This window comes from Dermochelys coriacea, chromosome 1, assembly GCF_009764565.3.
Source record: "Dermochelys coriacea isolate rDerCor1 chromosome 1, rDerCor1.pri.v4, whole genome shotgun sequence".
NCBI classification, from domain to species: domain Eukaryota; kingdom Metazoa; phylum Chordata; order Testudines; family Dermochelyidae; genus Dermochelys; species Dermochelys coriacea.
Window position 1 is genome coordinate 91,817,468 of NC_050068.2, and position 17,838 is coordinate 91,835,305.

Consider the following 17,838-nt stretch of genomic DNA (forward strand, 5'->3'; position numbering starts at 1 on the left):
CCCATATAGTGGTCCCAGTCTCACTTGGGATGCTTGTGCTAACAATATACCACTGATTAATCAAAAGTGCAACAGCTTTCCATTTTAGTGTTGGCTGTTAGTCAGATTCGAAGTAAAAGGCCTTCTAAATGGCCACTGAACATCAATCCACTGGGCAGCATGCCCACAAGAATAATAATTCCGCTCCTGTTGCAGCCAAAACTCCTTTCCTCCACACTGTAGGTATGTTAGATAGGCCTTCTTACCTTTTCATTTTTACTGTTTGCCATAACACTGTCCTCTTATATATATCTCAAGTACAGTCAAGTTGTGGAGTATTCCACAACACATATTAATACAAAAATGTTTATCTTGGCTGTCTTGTAATTTGATCATGATGATGAGTTTTGGGATGTAACTTTTTCTAAAAAGTAAAATATATTTCTCACATACCACTACAATGAAAAATACTCATAAGAGACAGCAAAATTCTGCCTTTCCATCAGTTTTATGTGGCGGTATTAGGTAACAAAGTTTACTCTATGGAACTTATATACAATATTTAATGTTTTAATCAAATCAGCTGTTAAGTGAGTATGATGAAATTTTCCACATGACCCATGTACAATTAAATCAAACACATAAAGATCTCCCTTTTCAGTATAAATATTAAAAGTCCATTGTTTGTATGTAATTGGCATTTCTAATGTTGGGATTTTCATTATTATTATGTAATATATTTTAGCACAGACTTCTCAGATAACCAGCATAACTGAAACAATATTTTAGACATGCCTTCAAGCTCAAAAATAATTGACTCAAACTGATGGTTAAAATTATTATTTTGCTATCAAGTTCATAAAACTCACATAAAAAAGTTGCACTGTCAAAAGTAATTTCTTTTTGTTATCTAATAATTTTAAAAACAGAATCCCATAAGACACTGAACATTGCTTTTTTAATTCTATCTTGAGCTTTTCCCTGAGGTATCAGTAAAGCCAAACTAGGTAGGGATGAGGTGACTCATTATTGAACATTCACCAAGTCTGTTGCCTTTGAACTTTTTGGATGATTTGCAATTGCTTTGAAAGAAATCTGCGCTATTTTTGGAAACATAATGTTCTTTAAACCTCTGATATGTTTCAAGTGCTTACCAATGTTAAAAAGTTGATTTGAAATAGAAAATAGGAAAATATTCAGTGATCAGAGTGGTGCATTGTTTCTTTTAATGTTTTTACTACCGCAAAGACAAATTTTCTCTCAATTATAAGACAGCAATCTATTACATACTTAACAGAGGGGAGGGGTTCTCGGGAGGGAGTGATCAGAGGACAAGGAGCAGGGGAAGTTGGATGGCTGGGGGGTTCTCAGGGGGGCTGTCAGGGAGCAGGAATTGGGAGGGGGCAGATAGGGAGCGGGGCCCAGTCCAAGATGATTTCAGAATTCCCATTGACAAGAAAGAGGAAACTTTATACAAAATTTAAAGCTTCATCAATTTAAATGCTCAGTAGTATAAAGAGTTGAACAAAATAAAATGAATGTGAACAACAAATGATTTATCATATGTGACAAATTGGTATTTCTCAAATTGTCCAGATGAGAAATAATACTTTTCTACTATAGGAGCAATTTATTTTCTGTAATCTCTCCCTCCTACAAAGTATTATTTTTATTATTATAATTATCTTTATTTTGAAAATTTTCCTCTTAGGAGTTGGCTATTTCTCTGAATCTTTTGCCACTTGGCATCCTTTGGATGTGAGATATATAACCTTCAGATAACACATTAAAGAGTGGTTTGGAGCTAATTCCATATAATCACACCAACAATCCACTTGTAAACAACTGGCTAATCCATCTGAGTAAAGCAAACAGGATGATGATATTGTGATATTAAAAGCATGTAGAATCATAGAAAAAAATCATAGAATATCAGGGTTGGAAGGGACCCCAGAAGGTCATCTAGTCCAACCCCCTGCTCAAAGCAGGACCAAGTCCCAGTTAAATCATCCTAGCCAGGGCTTTGTCAAGCCTGACCTTAAAAACCTCCAAGGAAGGAGATTCTACCACCTCCCTAGGTAACGCATTCCAGTGTTTCACCACCCTCTTAGTGAAAAAGTTTTTCCTAATATCCAATCTAAACCTCCCCCATTGCAACTTGAGACCATTACTCCTCGTTCTGTCATCTGCTACCATTGAGAACAGTCTAGAGCCATCCTCTTTGAAACCCCCTTTCAGGTAGTTGAAAGCAGCTATCAAATCCCCCCTCATTCTTCTCTTCTGCAGACTAAACAATCCCAGCTCCCTCAGCCTCTCCTCGTAAGTCATGTGCTCTAGACCCCTAATCATTTTTGTTGCCCTTCGCTGTACTCTTTCCAATTTATCCACATCCTTCTTGTAGTGTGGGGCCCAAAACTGGACACAGTACTCCAGATGAGGCCTCACCAGTGTCGAATAGAGGGGAACGATCACGTCCCTCGATCTGCTCGCTATGCCCCTACTTATACATCCCAAAATGCCATTGGCCTTCTTGGCAACAAGGGCACACTGCTGACTCATATCCAGCTTCTCGTCCACTGTCACCCCTAGGTCCTTTTCCGCAGAACTGCTGCCGAGCCATTCGGTCCCTAGTCTGTAGCGGTGCATTGGATTCTTCCATCCTAAGTGCAGGACCCTGCACTTATCCTTATTGAACCTCATTAGATTTCTTTTGGCCCAATCTTCCAATTTGTCTAGGTCCTTCTGTATCCTATCCCTCCCCTCCAGCGTATCTACCACTCCTCCCAGTTTAGTATCATCCGCAAATTTGCTGAGAGTGCAATCCACACCATCCTCCAGATCATTTATGAAGATATTGAACAAAACGGGCCCCAGGACCGACCCCTGGGGCACTCCACTTGACACCGGCTGCCAACTAGACATGGAGCCATTGATCACTACCCGTTGAGCCCGACAATCTAGCCAGCTTTCTACCCACCTTATAGTGCATTCATCCAGCCCATACTTCCTTAACTTGCTGACAAGAATGCTGTGGGAGACCGTGTCAAAAGCTTTGCTAAAGTCAAGAAACAATACATCCGCTGCTTTCCCTTCATCCACAGAACCAGTAATCTCATCATAAAAGGCGATTAGATTAGTCAGGCATGACCTTCTCTTGGTGAATCCATGCTGACTGTTCCTGATCACTTTCCTCTCCTCTAAGTGCTTCAGGATTGATTCTTTGAGGACCTGCTCCATGATTTTTCCAGGGACTGAGGTGAGGCTGACCGGCCTGTAGTTCCCAGGATCCTCCTTCTTCCCTTTTTTAAAGATGGGCACTACATTAGCCTTTTTCCAGTCATCCGGGACTTCCCCCGTTCGCCACGAGTTTTCAAAGATAATGGCCAAGGGCTCTGCAATCACAGCCGCCAATTCCCTCAGCACTCTCGGATGCAATTCGTCCGGCCCCATGGACTTGTGCACGTCCAGCTTTTCTAAATAGTCCCTAACCACCTCTATCTCTACAGAGGGCTGGCCATCTCTTCCCCATTTTGTGATGCCCAGCACAGCAGTCTGGGAGCTGACCTTGTTAGTGAAAACAGAGGCAAAAAAAGCATTGAGTACATTAGCTTTTTCCACATCCTCTGTCACTAGCTTGCCTCCCTCATTCAGTAAGGGGCCCACACTTTCCTTGGCTTTCTTCTTGTTACCAACATACCTGAAGAAACCCTTCTTGTTACTCTTGACATCTCTTGCTAGCTGCAGCTCCAGGTGCGATTTGGCCCTCCTGATATCTTTCCTACATGCCCGAGCAATATTTTTATACTCTTCCTTGGTCATATGTCCAACCTTCCACTTCTTGTAAGCTTCTTTTTTATGTTTAAGATCCGCTAAGATTTCACCATTAAGCCAAGCTGGTCGCCTGCCATATTTACTATTCTTTCGACTCATCGGGATGGTTTGTCCCTGTAACCTCAACAGGGATTCCTTGAAATACAGCCAGCTCTCCTGGACTCCCTTCCCTTTCATGTTAGTCCCCCAGGGGATCCTGGCCATCTGTTCCCTGAGGGAGTCAAAGTCTGCTTTCCTGAAGTCCAGGGTCCGTATCCTGCTGCTTACCTTTCTTTCCTGCGTCAGGATCCTGAACTCAACCAACTCATGGTCACTGCCTCCCAGATTCCCATCCACTTTTGCTTCCCCCACTAATTCTACCCGGTTTGTGAGCAGCAGGTCAAGAAAAGCGCTCCCCCTAGTTGGCTCCCCTAGCACTTGCACCAGGAAATTGTCCCCTACGCTTTCCAAAAACTTCCTGGATTGTCTATGCACCGCTGTATTGCTCTCCCAGCAGATATCAGGAAAATTAAAGTCACCCATGAGAATCAGGGCATGCGATCTAGTAGCTTCCGTGAGTTGCCGGAAGAAAGCCTCATCCACCTCATCCCCCTGGTCCGGTGGTCTATAGCAGACTCCCACCATGACATCACTCTTGTTGCACACACTTCTAAACTTAATCCAGAGACACTCAGGTTTTTCCACAGTTTCGTACCGGAGCTCTGAGCAGTCATACTGCTCCCTTACATATAGTGCTACTCCCCCACCTTTTCTGCCCTGCCTGTCCTTCCTGAACAGTTTATAACCATCCATGACTGTACTCCAGTCATGTGAGTTATCCCACCAAGTCTCTGTTATTCCAATCACGTCATAATTCCTTGACATCACCAGGACCTCCAGTTCTCCCTGCTTGTTTCCAAGGCTTTGTGCATTTGTATATAAGCACTTGAGATAACCTGTTGATCGCCCCTCATTCCCAGTATGAGGCAGGAGCCCTCCCCTCACAGACATTCCTGCCTGTGCTTCCTCCCGGTATCCCGCTTTCCCACTTACCTCAGGGCTTTGGTCTCCTTCCCCCGGTGAACCTAGTTTAAAGCCCTCCTCACTAGGTTAGCCAGCCTGCTGGCAAAGATGTTCTTCCCTCTCTTCGAAAGATGGAGCCCGTCTCTGCCCAGCACTCCTCCTTCATGGAACACCATCCCATGGTCAAAGAATCCAAAGCCTTCTCTCCGACACCACCTGCGTAGCCATTCGTTGACCTCCACGATTCGACGGTCCCTACCCAGGCCTTTTCCTTCCACGGGGAGGATGGACGAGAACACCACTTGCGCCTCCAACTCCTTTATCCTTCTTCCCAGAGCCACGTAGTCCGCAGTGATCCGCTCAAGGTCATTCTTGGCAGTATCATTGGTGCCCACGTGGAGAAGCAGGAAGGGGTAGCGTATGTATGCATATATGTATGCATACATACGTATGTATGTATGTATGTATGTATGTATGCAACCCCCACAGTGTTCTTGAGGGCATGACTTAGTAGGTTTCTTTTAAGTATGTAACAGATTGCTGTCTTATAATTATGCATTTTATTAATATCTGTAATATCCACAGGCCTCAGTGAAGAGTGCAGCCCCATTGTATTAGATGCTGTACAATGCCATCTACTATAAGTAACATATCCTGTCACAAAAATCAGACAATCTAACTAGCCAAAGAAATGAATAGTGCGAAGGAAACAGGAACAGAGAGGAGAAATGATTTGCCCAAAGTCAAACAGAAGTCAGTTGATGAGCCAGCAGTAGAATCCAGGTCTCCATTCATTTTCTGTTGCTCAAGTTGTTCATGCTAATGACAAAGGGCAAAATCTTGGCCCATTAAAGTCAATGGAAGTTTTAACATTGACTTCAGTGGGGCCAGGATTTATCCAAAAGTATTTTCAGAGCTACTTCAGTCTTTCTCTTGGATGTCCTAACTAGGTACTAGTAAAGATTATTTCAGCATTGGCTTGTGTGTTTTTATGATTTGTCAGTTCTGGAAATTATTCTCTCTCTATGGCCTATTGTAAATATAGATAAGGGACAGGATTTTCAGAATCACTCAGCACTGGTAAAATCACACTCAAATCACACACAAAATCTTCCTGATATTTCTGTAATAAACAGTGCAAAACAATAGTCTATTATGCTAGAACTGCAGGTCCCCTTACTGGTGAACATATGTTGCTTGTAGTGTATATCAAATGTAGTATATAATAAAAGAAGGCCCCGTGTGGTGGCTGCAAGGATAAAATGTGGTTGTAGAGATGGGGATTATAATAGACCAAAAATTAAAATCATAATTCTCCTCTGAATATGATAAAAGGAGGAAGTTCAAACATGAATTACTGATTTATTTAAGGGATATAGAGTCAGAATTAAAACTACTAATATTTAAGAGATATGTTTAGGGAGTGGTCAAAACTATAATGGGTTTCAAAAAAGAATTAAGTAAGTTCATGAGTGTCACTGGCCTCTGACTGCCAGAAGCTGGGAGTGGACAATAAGGAAAGGATCACTCAATGCTTACCTGTTCTGTTTTGGCCACTGTCGGAAGACAGGATATTGGGCTAGATCAGAGGCGGGCAAACTACTGCCCGCAGGCCACATCTGGCCTGCAGAACCATCCTGTCCAGCCCCCGAGCTCCTGGCCCAGGAGGCTAGCCCTTAGCTCCTCCCCAGCTGTCCCCCACAGCCTGGCCACCACGCCGCCAGTGCTCTGGGTGGTGGGGTTGCGCGTTCCTGCAGGGCAGTGCGGCAGTGTGTCTGGCTCTGGCCAGGTGCTGCGGTAGCCAGACATGCTGCTCTGAGCGGCATGGTAGGGGGCCAGGCCGTGAGGTTGGATAAGGGGCAGAGGGTCCCAGAGGGCAGTAAGGGGAAAAGGAGCAGGAGGCGGTTGGATGGGTGGAGGTCCTGGGGTGGTCAGAGGGTGAGGTCCCGGGGGGCAGTTAGGGGAGGGGGCGATCAGAGAACAAGGAGCAGGGGGGAGTTGGATGGCTGGGGGGGTTCTCAGGGGGGTTCTCAGGGGGCGGGAAGTGGGAGGGGGCAGATAGGGAGTGGGGGCCAGGCTATTTGGGGAGGCACAGCCTTCCCTATCCACAGTTTCACACCCCGAAGTGGCCCTCGGGCCAAACATTTGCTCACCCCTGGGATAGATGGATCATTGTTCTGACCCAATATGGCCGTTCTTATCAGAGAAGCAATCGGGGATCTGCAAGAAATTTCCCTTTGAGGATTGAAATATATAAGATAGTTTTAAAGATTAACACTGTACCCACAAGAAAGAATAACATAAATGTTATTGGTTCTTCTCTTCTATCAATTAACCAGGTGAGACAGCCAGAGCTGGACAAACAAATGAAACATTTGGCAATGATTATCCAATGAAAAAATACCAGCATTCAAAAATAATAATTATTATTATTATTCAGCCATTAGCGGAGTTGGTTAAACAGTTTAATAGTATTTTAGAGAATAATTATTTAATGAAAAATTACCAGGAACTGCAAGAAATATTCAGAGAAATCATACAGATGGAGAATCGTAGAATGATAGATCCTCCAACTATACAATTTGTTGTGAATATTTGAAACGACAAATCTATTACATATTATTGATTGTTACCGGTGGGCTAGAGTGTGACATTACAGTCTAGCCCTGAGTAAAGGTCAGTGTATTGTTTCACTACTCTGGAAGGAGTCTAAGAGGGAAATTGTGACTCAGGGAGTCACAGTCCTCTTCTCCTAGTGTCCCACTTTCAAGGGGTGACTAAACTACAACAGGGCTACAGATGTTGTAGACTATGCTCCCCAAATGAGCTGACATAAGTATGCTCTGACCCTTACAGCTCATGGGAGGGAGGGTGTGACTCTCTGGAGCCTGCTTTTTTCTGCGTGCAAGAAGTGGTGTATAGTGGTATACAGAATACCAGAGCAAGGGTGTCAAGGGCACTTTGCACTCCTTTGCCTCACCATGTAGGATGATCCACAGCTGACCCATTCTTATTGTTAATTGCTTCCTTTAGTGCCCACAGTGCATGAATACATATGATGGTATGGTTTCTGCCTGATTAAAATTAGAGTTCAAAAAGGACAAGCAGACAAAGGATAGGCGTGAGAGGTAAAGTAGTCAAGCTAATTATTGCCCATTCTTTGTAAAGCATTCTTCCTCTTGTCAAAGCTAATTCTCCACTTCTGGCGCACTTGAGAATTCCTTCCTGTGGGGTACCCTCAAGCCCTTTTACCCCCACTCTGGGGAAGAGCTGAGAAAAAAAAATCAGCTGTTGCCACAAGCTAATTAAACTTTTGCACAAACCTCTTAAGACACAAAAATCCAATTCTGTTCTTAAAAAAGGTAAATTTTATTAATATAAAAAAAAGAAAGAAAATACATCTGGAAACTCAATCTATTGCTAGATTTTAAAAGAACAACTACAAGAATTAAGCACCAAGAATAGCTTTCTTGAGGTCCAGCTTAAAGATTACAAGCAAAACAAAAGCATCTGGGGTTAGCACAGAGGAATCCACAAGAAATAAAATGGATAAACCTAATTATGTCTTCCTAGATATTTCCTGGTCTACTTACATATTTGGGGTTTTAAATGGGTGGTTTCTAAGTATGATACTGATGATTTTTCATACTTGTCCCAAGCTTCTTACAGCATAGCTTCTCTGTCTGCCTCTCCCCGGGAGAACAACAGCAGACAGAAAAAAGGGGAATTATGTTTCGATTTTAAAAAGTTCTAGCCTTCCCATTGGCTCTTTTGGCCAGGTGCCCACTCACTTCCTTTTCTCTATACGTAGCAGTGAGACTTTTTAACCCTTTATAGGTAGAGCAATTAAAGAACAGCTACTAAGAGGGATTTTATAGCTACTGGCTGGCTGGGTATCCATAAAAGGGAGTTACATCCCCCACCCCCTTCATCTATCGCACCTCTATTTTGACTGTACAATATAATTAAGTATATATGTTATCTTCAATTACTCCTTAACCTTGCCATTATTAGTGCTGTAAATATGAGCCTTTAATTCGCCATTGGCTTAACCATAGATGTGGGTATTCAGGAGAGGTTAGTACTTTAAAAGCATACAGGGTCTGTTTTCAGCGAGGCTGATTGCCTGTAATCCATTCACTACTGTATCATGGGAAATTTGAATTTTCTGAAAATCAGTCTCTAAAAATAAAACATGTGAATGCAGAGAACTAAAAATATGTGATAGAGAACAGCGTTTTTTCTCCATGTTCGTTTAAAGGAGGACAACTGAATTAACTGAAGCATTAGACCTCTGAACACTGGCAGAAGTTACTGAATAAAAAATAAAACCCCTGATAAACAAGAAAGTAAATAAAGTAGAAGCTGGTGTGAATATAACTTAAAAAAAACTCCTAGAAAAATACATTTTATATATATGTCCTGATATCTCTTGTCTTGAGATATATATATATATCAGGACAAGGGAGCAATGAACAATGGTCAAATATGGGCTGTAGGAGAAGTGGTACTGAACATCTCAGAAATGAACATCTGAGAAACTCAGGAAGAACCAGCAGTAGAGTATCCATTTTTAAAAATTAGTCATTAATTAATTAATTTAAATTTATGGCGTAAAAAAAGAGGAAAAGAAACCTCACAGATCAAGTGTCATGCCATGAGTCTGTCTTCTCCTAATGTTTAATTGTTCAGCCATTTACCATTTTCCCTTTCAGACTATCATAAGAACATAAGAATGGCCATACTGGGTCAGACCAAAGGTCCATCCAGCTCAGTATCCTGTCTGCTGACAGTGGCCAATGCCAGGTGCCCCAGAGTGAGTGAACAGGTAGTGATCAAGTGATCTCTCTCCTGCCATCCATCTCCACCCTCTGACAAACAGAGCCTAGGGACACCATTCCTTACCGATCCTGGCTAATAGCCATTAATGGACTTAACCTCCATGAATATATCCAGTTCTCTTTTAAACCCTGTTATAGTCCTAGCCTTCACAACCTCCTCAGTCAAGGAATTCCAAAGGTTGACTGTGAGCTGAGTGAAGAACAACTTTCTTTTATTTATTTTAAATCTGCTGCCCATTAATTTCATTTGGTGGTCACTAGTTCTTATATTATGGGAACAAGTAAATAACTTTTCCTTATTCACTTTTTCCACACCACTCATGATTTTATATACCTCTATCATATGTCCCTTAGTCTTCTCATTTCCAAGGTGAAAAATCCTACCCTCTTTAATCTCTCCTCATATAGGATCCATTCTAAACCCCTAATCATTTTTATTGCCCTTCTCTGAACTTTTTCTAATGCCAGTATATCTTTTGTGAGATGAGGAGACCACATCTGTATGCAGTATTGAAGATGTGGGCATACCATAGATTTATATAAAGTCAATAAGATATTCTCCATCTTATTCTCTATCCCTTTTTTAATGATTCCTAACATCCTGTTTGCTTTTTTGACTCTCACTGCACACTACGTGGACATCTTCAGAGAACTATCCATCATGACTCCAAGATCTCTTTCCGGATTAGTTGTAGCTAAATTATCCCCCATCATATTGTATGTATAGTTGGGGTTATTTTTTCCAATATACATTACTTTACATTTATCCACATTAAATTTCATTTGCCATTTTGTTGCCCAATCACTTAGTTTTGTGAGATCTTTTTGAAGTTCTTCAAAGTCTGCTTTGATCTTAACTATCTTGAGCAGTTTAGTATTGTGTGCAAAGTTTGCCACCTTAGTGTTTACCCCTTTCTCCATTTATGAATAAGTTGAATAGGATTGGTCCTAGGCCTGACCTTGGGGAACACCACTAGTTACCTCTCTCCATTCTGAAAATTTATGATTTATTCCTACCCTTTGTTCCCTGTCTTTTAACCAGTTCTCAGTCATGAAAGGATCTTCCCTCTTATTCCATGACAACTTAATATGTGTTGCCACATAACTGAGTATATTTCACTGGTTAATTCCCGTCTATGAGCCCAATAATGCTCTCCTATGGTAAGGTGTTCTAGGGAGGAAATCTCTTCAAGAGTCCCCTTATGGAGATCTCTGCTTATCTTCCTTTGGCAGGGCTGAGTTTGTTCCTTTTCCAAGTACAAAAAGGTCCATCCTAAAACCTGGAATATCCAAGAGACCATCCACTCTAGATCTTTTTTGAAGGAACGAACTATGCAATCATGTGAATTTGGATGCACTTGTTGGAATGTGGGACTTTATATTATACTCTTTCAAGAGAAGATCAAGCATGTGAAAATATGGCTGGAGAGTATCAATCTGCAACCAGGAGTGAACATTCATACTTTTAAAATTAACAGGAAGTAAAAGCTATTATTTGATTTGTCTGTATAACTTATACACTATGGAATTATTCTTCTTGTATTAACCTTTCTCCTTCTTTTCAGTAAGTATATTTGCCTCTGGATTCTGACCTGTGAAGTTAGCTAGATTGTGACATTATAATTTAGCGCTGAGTAAATACCAGCACACTGCTGCACTGTCCCTGGAGTTAGCCTTTTCCTGTACACTAGTGACCATTAGGATATCCAATTACTCTGGACTGAGAACTTCCAGGAGTGTGACACAAACATTGCAGAGCATATCCATGTAGATGCATGTCAATGCATTTTGTATAACAAGGTACAGCTATTCTTTTCTCTATACATGCAATGTATCTATGTGAAGGTTACACAGTCCTTGTACATATGTGTCTTGCCTTAGTTCTCTTTGGGGGTAGGAATATGAGATGGCTATATAATGGTCTTGTTTCCCCGTGCCACTTCTGCAGTGTATATATTTACATGTATACACACTATCCTAATCCATTTTATTATTACTACTACATTTTATTTGAGCTAGTAAATAACTTACTTCCCAGATTTAACATAACAAAATGACAGCCATAGTCCATGACAAATAGACACTGAAATTAATCTAAGCAGGAGTTTAAAGAAATGTTCTGTATTCAGTAAAGAAAGGCTAAACACATAAGTATGAAAGACATGGAGGAAGAAATGAGCACATTTATTTATATTAATTATGAAGTTGTGACAATATTTGTGACAATTTTTATATGCACAGAACATCGTTGTTTCATCATGTGATCAGATAAGTGTCTTTCAAAAGTGTCAGTGTCATGGTAAATTGATTCGTGGCTCATAGTATACACTGTCAGCATCTACTTTTATCTTTTCTCTTCTTCCTTGTCATTCAGATTAATAACATAAGTAGTAATACATGGTTACGGCTTTCTTCCCCATGTCAGTCACTTCAAAAGTTGCTTTGCACAGGTAATTTCTCTTCTGTAGATTTTAATGTAATATATCTGTGATTAGTTGAAATTGGCAGTAGGAGTACACTGTATTTCTTTCTGACTACTCACACTAATTAAATATTTTTAAAGGTTTCACATTGTAGGGATGTATTCATCAAATGCATGGTTCCATTGTTTTTCTTTTTTATTGCCTTTTGTCTGTCCTTTTTCTCTAACCATACAGTCAGGCAGTTGAAGGCTTTGAGAAAGAAAGTTCATATTACAATACATACAAAATAAGACTTTTAAAGCCCCTTTACTTAAATAATAGAATACAATAAAAATTCATGATTGTAGAAAATATAACATGCTTCATCCAAATCATGTAGCAAGTTATTAAAACGCAATTTTATTTTTCCCCCTTCTTCCAGATACCTCTGACACAATGCTGTCATTTACAGTTCAAGGTGAAATAAAATGATTGCTCTCTACAGCAGGAAATCTTACACAAATGGTGTGATAAAATTGAATCTGCTGAAATGTAGTGAAAGTCCTTTTGAATTGTAAATGTATAATCTCACTTTTAAAAGTTGTGATAGCTTCTGAGCTTACCAGGTTTCCCATAGGGAAGGAAGGGGTTTATTCAGCTAATAATCATAGTAAATTCTTACTAAGCATGCTCAGAAGAATGTTTTCAATTCCTTATTGACATTATTATTCACTAATATTCAAACTTACCAAAACATTCAGTCTTTATTTTTTTATTATTCATCAGCTATGTTGCAGTAGCACCCCAAAGCCCCAATCATTACTAGTGCATTGTGCTGACATAGAAGAAAAGAAAACCCCTGCCCTGGAAAGGTTCCCTCATTTCTACCTCTACAAGCTATTTTTTGTTCACATGAATGTTTGAGTAATGTTGAAGTGGCATAAATATTTGTGCAAATACTTATTGCACAAACTGCTCATTCTGGAAATAACACATGAGTGAAAGTCAATAACTCACTTGCTCAAACCCAACTCCTGTTTATAAACATTTATAAACAATGGGGTTCTGGTCCTTGACTAGGGCTCATTGGTTCTTCCATAATCAATCATCATCATTATCATCAAAGAATCGTACAAATGTAGGACTGCATGGACCTTGAGAGAGTGTTTAGTCCATCCCCCGGTCTGAAGCAGAGCAGCACCAAGTACATAAATCATCCCTGACACATTTGTCTAACCTATTCTTCAAAAAGTTTGAAGGACAGGGATTCTACAACCTCTTTAGAAGCCTATTTCAGTGCTTTACTTATAGTTAGAAAGGTTTTTTTTCCCCAATATCTAGCATGAATCCCCTTTGCAGCAGATTAAGGCAATTTCTTCTTGTCCTCCTTTAAACGGACATGGAGAAAAAACAATCACCTTCCTTTTTATAACAGCCCTTACCATATTAGCAGACTCTTATCAGGTCCCTCCTCAGACTTCATTTCTTAAGACTGAACATGCCCAGTTTCTTTAACCTGTCCTCATAGGTCATGTTTTCTAAACCTTTTATCATTCTTGTTGGTCTTCTCCAGACCATCTCCAATTTTTCATATAATTCCTAAAGTGTTGTGCCCAGGGCTGGACACACAATATTCCAGCTGAGGCCTCATCAGTGCCTAGTAATGTGGAACAATTACCTCTGATGTCTTACATATCACATTCCAATTAATATACATGAATGTTATTAGCCTTTTTCACAACTGCATCGTATTTTTAGCTTGTATTTGGTTAGTGAGCCAATATAACCCCCAGATCCTTTTCTTCAGTACTACTGAGTAGCCAGTTATTCCCCACTTCAAATGTGTGCATTTGATTTTCTCTTCTTAAGTGAAGAAACTTTGCATTTGTCTTTAATTAATTTCATCTTGTTGATTTAAGACCAGTTCTCCAATTTGTTAATGCCATTTTGAATTCTAATAATGCCTTCAAATTTCTAGCCACCACTCTGAGCTTGGTGTCATCCACCAATTCTATAAGTGTATCCTCCACTCTATTGTCCAATTTAATTAAAATATTGAATAGTACCAAACACAGGACAGTCTCTGTGGGTCCCTACTAGACACATCCTCCCAGTTTGACAATGAATAATGGATAACTGCTCTTTGAGTATGGTCTTTCAACCAGTTGTGCAGCCATCATAGTAATTTAATTTAGACCACATTTCTCTAGTTTGCTTATGAGAATGTGATGTGGGACTGCGTCCAAAGCCTTACTAAAGTCAAGATATATGATGTCTACCACTTTCACCCTCCCCGCACCCAGTAAACCAGTAACCCTGACAAACAAGGAAATTTGGGTTGGGTTGGAATGATTTGTTCTTGATAAATCCATGTTGACTATTCTTTATAACACTTTTTTCGTCTAGGTACTCACAAATTCATTGTTGAATAATTTGTTCCAGTATCTTTCCAGGTATCAAAATTAGGGTGACTGGTCTATAATTCCCTGAATCCTCATTGTTCCCCCTTTCAAAGATAGTACCATCTCCAATCCTCTGTGTCTCACCCATCCTCAATTTCTCAAAGATGATTGCTAATGGTTCTGAGATTGCTTCAGCAAGTTCCTTAAGTACTCAAGGATAAATTTCATCAGGCCCTGCTGACTTGAACATCTCTAATTCATCTAAATATAACCTCTTAAAATTTTCTTTCCCTATTTTATGACAGTATATACTATTATGGTCACCACTTTTAGAAGACTATGATAGATTTTGTGCAAAATATGCCTTGTGAGATATCATTTGAAAACTCATAATCTGCTGAATATTGTTGTCTTGGTAAAATGTGTGTATCAACATTGTATAAGAAATTATTAGAAATTATTTTATTATATATCATTGTTATAATATGCTCCAAGGTTAAGACAAGCAGGTCCCAAACTACTTTTTAGAGACAAAGACACACTAACACCACAAACAGGTATTAAAGAGTGATCACCTTCTTATGCACAATTCTTCAACAATGGGAAGGTTTAAACAATTTACATTGCATCACAGGAATGTTTCAAACCTCATGTCCACAAGAGATACCATGAACAGATTGCACCCTGGGTAATATCACAGTTCTGCCCCCCTTGTCAATATTAACAATGCTGAATATCTGGTCACTGTGACGCGTTCCCCACAGCGTGCTACTTGGATCTGGTGTATCACTGAGCCCACCTGACCAACCAGCCTGGATTCCCCTTACACGGTGCTGCTGTGACAGTCTCTCAAGCCCCTTCCAGGACACACACAGGTAAGGACACACCCAGCTGCAGTTATATATACACAGATGCTGAGATCAGCTCTGTATGGGGAGGCTCAGCTAAGGAATTGCCCACTACTCAAGTGCACACCACCCTCTAAAGGATAAACCCAAAATTGTACCATCTTGCGCTGCACAGGGAACTATACAGCATAAGCTCATTGAAATTTGCCTCCTTCCTCAATGTAGAGAGGGATATGCACAGCTTTCTGCTCCAAGTTATTTCAACACACAATGGTTTTAGACAAAACAAAACAAGTTTATTAACTACAAAAGATAGATTTTAAGTGATTATAAGGGATAGCCAACAGATGAAAGTAGATTACCCAGCAAATAAAACAAAAAGAAATCTATGCTTAAGATACTAAAGAAAATAGTTACAAAAAGTAATTTCTCACCTAAAGGTTGTTTTAGCCAGATTTCAGAGGTTCTTGAAGGCCAGCTGCACTCGCCTGCATCTTAAAACTTATTTCTTAAATGATATTTCATTCACAGGCTAGATGATCTTCCAGCCTGGGCTCAGTCCTTCTTCCCTTATTCAGTCTTTATTTCTTAGGCCCTGTCTACACTGGCAAGTTTCTGTGCAGAAAAGCAGCTTTCTGCACTGGAAGTCCTGAGGTGTATACACTGCCAAGCTGCGCAGTTGCAGTGCTTTTAAAAAAACACCCCAATGAGAGGGGTACAGCTTTCTGCACCGGGACTACAGTGCTGCAGTGCCAGTGTAGACACTGTGGTCGATTACAGCACTGTGATTGGCCTCTGGGAGGTGTCCCACAATGCTTGTTCTCACCTCTCCAGTCATCAGTTTGAACTTTCCTGCCCTCAGGTGACCAACTGTCATCTCCACCCCATAAATTCTTTGGAATTTTGAAAATCCCCTTCCTGTTTGCTCGGTGGTGTGTGTAGTGGTCTCAGAACATCTTTCAAGGTGGCCATGCCTGCTCCACGCACCAGGCGATCCCCCTCTTGGAGGAATGTCGAACTGATGGACCTCATCAGCATTTGGGGAGAGGAGTCCATCCAGTTCCAGCTGCACTCCAGCTGTAGTAATTATGATAACTACGGACAGATTTCACAATGCATGACAGAAAGGAGCCATGACCAGGACACATTGCAGTGCAGGGTCAAAGTGAAGGAGCTGTGGAATGGCTATCACAAGGCACGGGAGGTAAACTGCCGCTCTGGTGCTGCGCCCATGAGCTGTCAGTTCTATAAAGAGCTGGATGCGATACTTGGTGGTGACCCCACCTCCATTGAGAAGACCACTAAGTGGATACTTAGGTGGCTCGTGTGCCAATCAAGAGTGGACCAAGCCAGGAGGAGGAAATCTTGGCTGAGGATGTGTGGTGAGGGGGACCCAGAGGCAGAGGATGACTCAGAGGTCAGAGATGCATGGAGCCAGAAGCTCTTTTCTTCTCCAGAGGAGGCTAACCAGTCACAGCTCTCAAAGCTTGGTGAAGCTCAAACTGGAGAGGAGGCCCCTGTTAAGTGGATTTGAATTTGGGAAGCACTAAAGCAAGTTGCTGGGGACAGGTGGGTTGCAGAAAGTAGGCTTGTTGTCATAAACTCAGGGGTTCCCCTGGAAGGCAGATCAGCATTGTATGTGGCTAACACTGTTGCAAGCATCGCAAAGCATTTTGGGGAGGGTCAAAGGTGTGTGAGTGGAGAGTGGAAGTTTCCTTTGCAGAATACGAGAGGCCGTAGTGAGAGAAAGAAGAAGAGCAAAGAACGGGTTAACTCAACACTTCAGCTAGCTCTGTGTAAAGATAAGACACTGGCCCCGGTTCAAGGTCATGGGCTCAACAAGAAATCAGTAGCTGCCCAGCCATAAGAAGAGGAGAACTAAGTTGAGCAGAGCTCCAAAGATAGCAACAAGAACAGTAAAAGCAAATGAGACAACGACAGAGAAGGCCAATAGAAGGGAAAACAATGTCTCTGGAGCTGGGATGTTTTGGGAAACCGAGGAGACCACAGCAAGCCAGTTTGGACTGGCACAAAGAGCACCAGAAGCAGAGATCCCTCAGTTGAATATCCCCCCCCACCTCAAGGAGCCCAGAACTTAAAACCCTCCTGAGAGCTGGAACAACTCAGAGATCAACAGCAGATCCTTGGACGACCTGGGCCCGGGATACCACACCCGTCCACCCTTCCCCCCTTCTTCTTCTGGCATTACACCCAGGCCTGGCCAGTCTGGGTAGTGCGTGTGTGAGTATGAAAGTGGGTTAGGGTTTTGGGCATCTTTCTTACCCTGAATGACATGGGAGCATTCCCAGCACTCTCTACTGTTATTCCATTATTCTATTAATAAACCTTTAAATTTAGACACTTGGTGTGTCTCGTCATCTCCTCCTCAAAATGATCCTGTGCCTCAGCCTGATCAATTGTGGCCCCAGGCAGATTGGTAATAAAAATCTGTCACATTATCTCCCACTGCATGCCTAGTCTGAGCGGTGGAATAGGCTATTGATTGACTCCCTCAGTTCATAGGAATCTCCCT

General features: G+C 41.3%; 1 long non-coding RNA gene across 1 annotated transcript; it reads right to left on the reverse strand.

The window, feature by feature from the left end:
- Positions 1-3,533: 3,533 nt before the first annotated feature.
- Positions 3,534-17,356, reverse strand: LOC122457654. Its single transcript, XR_006277305.1, has 3 exons — positions 17,270-17,356; positions 7,691-7,693; positions 3,534-3,543 (listed from the first exon to the last, which is right to left on the reverse strand). It is a non-coding gene; the product is annotated as an uncharacterized LOC122457654 (long non-coding RNA).
- Positions 17,357-17,838: the final 482 nt, after the last annotated feature.